The sequence below is a fragment of the Chlorocebus sabaeus genome, chromosome 24 (assembly GCF_047675955.1).
Source record: "Chlorocebus sabaeus isolate Y175 chromosome 24, mChlSab1.0.hap1, whole genome shotgun sequence".
NCBI lineage: Eukaryota > Metazoa > Chordata > Mammalia > Primates > Cercopithecidae > Chlorocebus > Chlorocebus sabaeus.
The window spans coordinates 46854046-46863356 of NC_132927.1; the positions used below are offsets into that span (position 1 = coordinate 46854046).

At 39.8% G+C, this 9311-nt stretch overlaps 1 non-coding gene across 1 annotated transcript; it reads left to right on the top strand.

The window, feature by feature from the left end:
• The first annotated feature begins 3831 nt into the window (after positions 1-3831).
• On the top strand, positions 3832-3935 carry LOC119619222 (U6 spliceosomal RNA). Its single transcript, XR_005235641.1, has one exon. It is a non-coding gene; the product is annotated as a U6 spliceosomal RNA (small nuclear RNA).
• Positions 3936-9311: the final 5376 nt, after the last annotated feature.

The window sequence follows — 9311 nt, forward strand, 5'->3', positions numbered from 1 at the left end:
ATACTACCTGAGTCTGGGTAATTTATAAAGGAAAGAGGTTTAATTCAGTCACAGTTCTGCAGGATTAATAGGAAGCATGGCTAGGAGGCCTTAGGAAACTTACAATCGTGGCAGAAAGGGAAGGGGAGGCAAGCACGGCTTACATGGGGGCAGGTGAGAGGTGCAAGAGAAGGGGAAGCTTCTACTTATAGAACCATCAAGACTTGTGAGAACTCACTCACTATTATGAGAACAAGATTGAACCATGGGCCAGGCATGGTGATTCACACTTGTAATCCCAGTACTTTGAGAGGCCAAGGTGGGTGGATCACTTGAGGCCAGGAGTTCAAGACCAACCTGGCCAACATGGTGAAACCCTGTCTCTACTAAAAGTACAAAAAATTAGCCGGGCATGATGGCACATGCCTGTAATCCCAACTACTTGGGTGGCTGAGGCACAATAATTATTTGAGCCTAGGAGGCAGAGGTTGCAGTGAGCTGAGACCATACCACTGCACTCCTGCCTGGGCAACAGAGTGAGACTCTGTCTCAAAAAAAAATTGAACCATGAAGAAATTCAAAACCTGTCCAGAACAAAAACAAGTAATGAGATTGAAGCTGTAATAAAAAGTCTCCCAATAAAGAAAAGCCTGACACTCAAATGGTGTCACTGCTGAATTCTACCAAGTATTAAAGAAGAATTAATACCAATCCTACTCAAACTATTCTGAAAAGTAGAGAAGGGAATACTTCTAGACTCTTTCTATAATGCCAGTATTACCCTGATACCAAAAACAGATAAAGACACATCAAAAACAAAACAAAACAAAACAAAACAAAACAAACAAACAAAAAAAAAAACCACAAAACACTACTGGCAAATATCTCTGAAAAATATTGATGCAAAAATCCTCAACAAAATACTAGCAAACCTAATTCAACAGTACATTAGAAAAATCATTCATCATGACCAAGGGGGATTTATGTCTGGGATGCAAGGACAGTCCAATACATGCAAAACTATCAGTGTGATACATCAGATCAGCAGAATGAAGGAAGAAAACCATAAGATCATTTCAATTGATGCTAAAAGAGCATTTGATAAAATTCAAAATCCCTTCATAATAAAAACTAAAAAAACTAGGTATAGAAGGAACATACAACAAATAAAAGCCATATATGACAGACTCACAGCTAGTATCATACTGAACGGGAAAAGTGAGAAAGCCTTGCCTCTAAGGTCTAGAATACGACAAGGATGCCCACTTTCACCATTGTTGTTCAACATAGTACTGGAAGTCCTAGCTAGAGCAACCAGACAAGAGAAGGAAAGAAAGGGCATCCAAATTGGAAAGGAAGAAGTCAAATGATCCTCTTTTACAGATGATATAATTTTATATTTGGAAATACCTAAAGACTCCACAATAAAACTGTTGGAACTGATAAACAAATTCAGTAAAATTGCAGAATATAAAAATCAACATCCAAAAATCTGTAGCATTTCTATAGGCCAACAGTGAACAATCTGAAAAAGAAATTTACAAAGTAATTCCATTTGCAGTAGCAACAAAAATTTAACTACCTAGGAATTATTTTAACCAAAGAAATGAAAGATGTCTACAATGAAAACTATAAAGCACTGTGAAATAAATTGATAAGGACACAAAAAATAGAATATATTCCATGTTTATGAATTGAAAGAATAAACATAGTTAAAATGTGCATATTACCCAAAGGAATCTCCAGACTCAGTGCAATCCCTATCAAAATACCTATAAGATTCTTCACAGAAATAAAAAAAAATCATAAAATTTATAGGGAATTTATATTTTTATCATCTGTGAAGATTCCTCATGAAAAAAAAGGCAGGGTGCAGGGGTTCATGCCTGTAATGCCAGTACTTTGGGAAGCTGAAGTGGGTGAATTGCTTGAGCTCAGAAGTTTGAAACCAGCCTGGGCAACATGGCAAAACCCTGTCTCTACAAAAAAATACAATAATTAGCCAGGTGTGGTGGAATGGGCCTGTAGTCCCAGCTACTCAGGAAGCTGAGGTGAGAGGATGGCTTGAACCTGGGAGGCAGTGGTTACAGTGAGCCAGGATCGCACCACTGAACTCCAGCTTGGGTGACAGAGCAAGACCCTGTCTCAAAAAAGAAAAAATTAAGAAATAGAAAAAACAATTCTAAAATTTATACGGAACCACAGAATAGCCAACACTATCCTAAGCAAAAATAACAAAACTGGAGGAATCACATTACCTGACTTCAAATTATACTACAAAGCTATAGTAACCAAAATGACATGGTACTGGTGTAAAAACAGACACAAAGGACAATGGAACAGAATAAAGAAGCCACAAACAAATCATCACACCTACAGTGAAGTCATTTTTTACAAAGGTGCCAGGAACATACACTGGGGAAAAGACAGTATCTTCACTAAGTGGTGCTAGGAAAACTGGATAGCCATATGCAGAAGAATGAAACTAGGCCCCTATGTCTCAACATATTCAAAATAAAATCAAAATGGGTTAAAGACTTATATCTAAGACCACAAACTATGAAATTACTACAAGAAAACATTGGGTAAATTCTCCAGGACAATGCTCTTGGCAAAAAATTCTTAAGGCATACCCACAAGCACAGGCAATCAAAGCAAAAATGGACAAATGAGATCACATCAAGTTAAAAAGTTTCTGCAAAGCAAAGGAAATCATCAACAAAATGAAGAGACAACCCACAGAATGGAAGAAAATATTTTCAAAACACCTATCTGACAAGGGATTAAAGACCAGAATATATAAAGGGCTCAAACAACTCTAAAGGAAAAAAATCTAATAATCCAATTTAAAAAATGGGCAAAAGATCTGAATAGACCTTTCTCAAAAAAAGACATATTAATGGCAAACAGGTGTATGAAAATATGCTCAACATCATTGACCATTAGCAAATCAAAACTATAATGAGACATCTTTTTACCCTAGTTAAAATGGGTTTTATCTTAAAGACAGGCAATAACAAATGCTGGTGAAGATATGGAGAAAAGGGAAACCTCGTACACTATTGGTGGGAATGTAAATTAGTACAATCACTACGGAGAACAGTTTGGAGGTTCCTCACAGAAATGAACATAGAGCTACCATATGATCCAGCCATCCCACTCCTGGGTATATACTCAAAAGAAAGTAAACAATATATCAAAGAGATACCTGCACTCCTATGTTTGTTCCAGCACTGCTTACAATAGCTAAGATTTGGAAGCAACCTAAGTGCCAATTAACAGATGAATGGATAAAGAAAATGTGGTACATATACATAATGGAGTACTACTCAGCCATTAAAAACAGTGAGATCCCGTCATTTTCATTTGCAGCAACATGGATGGAACTGGAGGCCATTATGTTAAGTGAAATAAGCCAGGCACAAACATTGCATGTTCTCACTTATCTGTGGAATGTAAAAATCAAAACAATTGAACTTGTGGACATAGAGCAGTAGTAGAATGGTTACCAGAGGCTGGGAAGGTGACATGGTGGCAGAGGGGAGGTTGGGATGGCTAATAGGTTTTAAAAAATAGAAAGAATGAATAAGACCTACTATTTGATATCACAACAGGGTGCCTATAGTCGATAATAAATTAATTGTACATTTTAAAATAACTTAAAAAGTGTAATTGGATTGTTTGTAACACAAAGGAAAAATGCTTGAGGGAATGGATATCCCATTATCCATGATGTGGATTATTTAACATTGCATGCCTGTATCAAAACATCTTATGTACACCACAAATGTAGATACCTGCTATGAACCCACAAAACTTAAAAAAAAAAAAAAAACTAAAAAAACTACCAATGCTCACTTCAGAAGCATATACTAAAATTGTAATAATACAGAGAATATTATCATGGCCCCTTGCACAAGGATGACACACAAATTTGTGAAGTGCTCTATATTTTTTATATTAAATAAAATTATTATTTAAAAATTTTTAAAAACTAAAGATTTTCAATACACAGTTTGGAAAAACATGCTATATAGTTTCTAAGTAGCCCATAGTGAAAAACAACATGATAAATAATTTTTAATTTCTGTAAGAACTACTTCTTATAGCATAGTAAAAAGAAAAAAAAAAAAGAACAGGAGTGACCAAGATGGCCGAATAGAAGTAGATAGTGTGCATGGCTCTCATGGAGAGGAAAAGATGGGGTGAATAAATACAATACCTTCAGTTGAAACATCCAGGTACTCACACTGGGGTTAATCAAGGAAACAGCCTGACCCACAGAGAACAAAGAAAAGCAAAACAGGACAATGGCCCACCTAGGAGCAACATGGAGCCATGGGATTCCCCCCTGCCCAGGGAAGCAGTGAGTGAATGAGCAGCCCTGGGAAACCATGCTTCTCCCACAGATCTTTGCAACTTGCTGGTCAAGAGGTCTCCTTGTGAACCCACTCCACCAGGGCCTTCAGTCTTCAGTTTGACAGACAGAACTAGGCAGAGTCTTGGCATAGCAGCTGCTCAGGCATGCATGGAGACCCTGTAACCTTAGATGCTGGGACTTTCTAGCAAACGTAGCTGCAGCTCAAGCAAAGTGGGAGGTTAGACTCCTGTGGATACCCCTAGGAAAGAGGATGAATCCAGGGGGCTGAACAGCAACAGCCCACAGACCCCACTTCCACAGCACCTCACAAGATAAGACCCACTGACTTGGAATTCCAGCCAGCTACCAGTAGTGGTATTGTACCTCGCTAAGAAGGAGCTCCCTGGGGTTGGGGTGGGTGGCCATTATTGCTGTTCAGGCACCTTAGTCATCCCAGCCTTCAGGCTTTGGAGAGTCTGAGCTGACCTGGGGCAGAATGGATCCTCTGGAACAGTACAGCCGCTCTACCAAAATGTGGCCAGACTGCTGCTTTAAGCAGGTGCCCAATCCTGTTCCTCCTTACTGGGCAGGACCTCCCAACTGGGGCCTCAAGCCACCCCACCTAAGCACTCCAACCAACAGAGATATGAATTATTCCTGGCATGGCACTCCCAGAGGGAGGGGCAGATCACCATCTTTGCTGTTTGGATGACTTAGCTGTTCCAGCCTTTGGGTTTTGGAGTGTCTGGGGTGACTGAGAACTGAAGTGGACCCCCAGTGCCGCATAGCAAAGCTGCTCTACAAAAACGTGGCCAGACTGCTTTTTATTTTTTTATTTTTTTAATTTTTTTTAAGGCATGCTTTTTAAAAAAAAATTATTATACTTTAAGTTCTAGGGTACATGTGCACAACGTGCAGGTTTGTTACATATATATACATGTGCCATGTTGGTGTGCTACACCCATTAACTCGTCATTTACATTAGGTATAGCTCCTAATGCTATCCCTCCCCTCTCCCCCCTCCCCACAATAGGACCCGGTGTGTGTGGAGAAATAGGAACACTTTTACACTGTTGGTGGGACTGTAAACTAGTTCAACCATTGTGGAAAACAGTGTGGCGATTCCTCAAAGATCTAGAACTAGAAATACCATTTGACCCAGCCATCCCATTACTGGGGATATACCCAAAGGATTATCAGTCATGCTGCTATAAAGACATATGCACACGTATGTTTATTGCAGCACTATTCACAATAGCAATGACTTGGAATCAACCCAAATGTCCATCAGTGACAGACTGGATTAACAAAATGTAGCACATATACACCATGGAATACTATGCAGCCATAAAAAAGGATGAGTTCGTGTCCTTTATAGAGACATGGATGCAGCTGGAAACCATCATTCTCAGCAAACTGTTGCAAGAACAGAAAACCAAATACCTCATGTTCTCACTCTTAGGTGGGAATTGAACAATGAGATCACTTGGACACAGACTGCTTTTTAAAATGGGTCCTGATCCCATTCCTCCTTACTGGGCAGGACCTCCCAACCAGGGTCTCTAGCCACTTCCTATACATGTCTTTGGGCCAGCAACAGGTCCATATCTCCCTTGACAAAGCTCCCAAGGGAACTGCCCTTGCCACCCTCAGATTAATGAAGAAGTAGAGACCCTAAGTGCCTTATTCACACCTCCAGTAAGCTGCAGTTAACCCAAGGGGAGGAGGTCAGTCCATCTCCCATGGGTCCCATATAACCCCTATGGCTTGTCACCAGACAGGGAACCCCTTGCTTGGGCCCACAGCACAAACTCTCCATCTTGGGTTGACTGCACTGAGCAATTGCTGACCTGCATCTCTCTAGGTTGCAGCCCCAAGGAGTCAAGCAAATGACCCTTGGCTACAACCACTACTAAGATCTGTTCCTCTGCGCCTCAAAGCTGGGAAAAGAACATAAACACTGAAATCACCCAAGAGCTGCAGTGGGCAGCCCAGGAGTGCCAAATCGTGAACTACAGCCTGTACTTAAGGAGGAGAGGAACCCCCATTTTCAGAGCACTGAGAGGGAACTTGACTGCAACTGCAGGAAAACATAGGGGAGCCACACAAGGGGGCAAGAGTCTACCAACTGACCAATAAGCCTAAGTGTCGCCTGCTGGATCACACCCCAAGGCTTCAACACCAAAAATACCTCATTAACATAACCTACTCTGAAACCAGAGACAAGAAGTCAGCTTCAAATAAAGACCCTATACAAAGTCTTGGTCCAGTGAAAACATCCAGAAAAGAAATCTATTGACTGTGTTCAATCTGCACTGCAGTTAAAGGAACACTCACACACACAGATGAGAAAGAATCAAGGTAAGAACTTCAGTACCTGTCATATTTCCTCCAAATGACTACAGCAGTTCTCCAACAAGAGTTCTTAACCAGGCTGAACTGGCTGGAATGACAGAAATAGAATTCAGAATATGGATAGAAACAAAGATCACCAAGACTCAGGAGGATGGCAAAACCCAATCCAAGGAAAATGGAAATCACAATAAAGTGATATAGGAGATAAAGAATGAAATAACAAGTATAAAAAAGAACCTAACAGGTCTGGCAGAGTTGAGTAACACAAGAATTTCACAATGCAATCACAAGTATTAAGAGTAGAATAAACCAGGCTATAGAAAGAATTTCAGGCCAGGCACGGTGGCTCACGCCTGTAATTCTAGCATGTTGGCAGGCCGAGACAGGCAGATCATCTGAGGTCAGGAGTTCGAGACCAGCCTGGCCAAAATGGTGAAACCCCCTCTCTACTAAAAATACAAAAATTAGCTGGGCATGGTGGCAGGTGCCTGTAATCCCAGCTACTTGGGAGGCTGAAGAAGGAGAATTGCTTGAACCTGGGAGGCAGAGGTTGCAGTGAGCCAAGATTGCACCATTGCACTCCAGCCTGGGCGACAAGAGCAAAACTGTCTCAAAACAAACAAACAAACAAACAAACAAAAAACAGAATTTCAGAACTTGAAGACTCATTCTCTGAAACAAGACAGTTAGACAAAAATAAAGAAAAAAGAATTTTAAAAGTGAACACATTCTTTGGGAAATATGGGATTACATAAAGAGGCCAAATCCATGAATCACTGGCATCCCTGAAAGGGAGGAGAAGAAACCAAACAACTTGGAACATATATTTCAGGATATCATCCATGAAAATTGTCCCAATCTTGCTAGGGAGGCCAACAGTAAAACTGAGAAACACAGAGAACTCCTGCAAGATTCTACCCAAGAAGATCATTACCAAGACACATAATCATCGATTTTCCAAGGTTGAAATGAAAGAAAGAATGTTAAAGGCAGCTAGAGAGAAAGGGCAGGTCACCTACAAAAGGATCCCCATCAGTGGGATATCACCACTGATCCCACAGAAATACAAACCACCATCAGAGAATACTAAAAACAATTCTACACAAATAAACTAGAAAATCTAGAAGAAATAGATAAATTCCTGGACACACACACCCTCCCAAGACTAAACCAGGAAGAAGTTGAATCCCTGCATAGACTAATAACAAGTTCTGAAATTGAGGCAGTAATTAATAGCTTACCAACCAAAACAAGCCCAGGACCAGAAGGATTCACAGACAAATTCTACCAGAAGTAAAAAGAGGAGCTGGTACCATTCCTCCTGAAACTATTCCAAACAATAGAAAAAGAGGGACTCCTCCCTAACTCAGTTTAGGAGGCCAGCATCATCCTGATACAAAAACCTGGCAGAGACACAACAACAAAAAAAGAAAAATTCAGGCCAATATCCCTGATGAACATCGATGCGAAAATCCTCAATAAAATACTGGCAAACAGAATCCAGCAGCACATCAGAAAACTTATCCACCACAATAAAGTCAGCTTCATCACTGGGATGCAAGGCTGGTTCAGCATATGCAAATCAATAAACGTAATCCATCACAGAAACAGAACGATGACAAAAACCACATGATTATCTCAATAAATGAAGAAAATACTTTGATAAAATTTAACACTTCTTCATGCTAAAAACACTCAAAAAACTAGGTATTGATGGGACATATCTCAAAATAATATGAGCTATTTCTAACAAACCCATAGCCAATATCATACTGAATGGGCAAAAGCTGAAAGTACTCCCTTTGAAAACCGACACAAGACGAGGATGCCCTTTCTAACCACGCTTATTCAACATAGTGTTGGAAGTTCTGGCCAGGGCAATCAGGTCAGATAAATTTTTAAAAGTGTATTCAAATAGGAAGCAAGGAAGTCGAATTACTTCTCTTCGCAGATGAAATGATGTATATTTAGAAAACCCCATCATCTCAGCCCAAAATCTCCTTACATTGATAAGCAACTTCAGCAAAGTCTCAGGATACAAAATCAACGTGCAAAAATCACAAACATTCCCATATACCAATAATAGACAAACAGAGAGCCAAATCATGAGTGAACACCCATTCACAATTTCTACAAAGAAAATAAAATACCTAGGAATACAAGTTACAAGGGACATGAAGGACCACTTTAAGGAGAACTATAAACCACTGCTGAAGGAAATAAGAGAGAACACAAACAAATGGAAAAACATTCCATGTTCATGAATAGGAAGAATCAATATCGTGAAAATGGCCATACTGCCCAAAGTAATTTATAGATTCAATGCTATTCCCATTAAGCTATCACTGACTTTCTTCACAGAACTAGAAATAACTACCTTACATTTCATATGAAATAAAAAATGAGCCTGTATAGCCAAGACAATCCTAAGCAAAAAGAACAAAGCTGGAGGCATCATGCTACCTGACTTCAAACATACTACAAGGCTAGAGTAACCATATAGACCAATGGAACAGAACAGAGGCCTCAGAAATAATACCACACATCTACAACCATCTGATCTTTGACAAACCTGACAAAAACAAACAATGGGGAAAGAATTCCCTATTTAATAAAG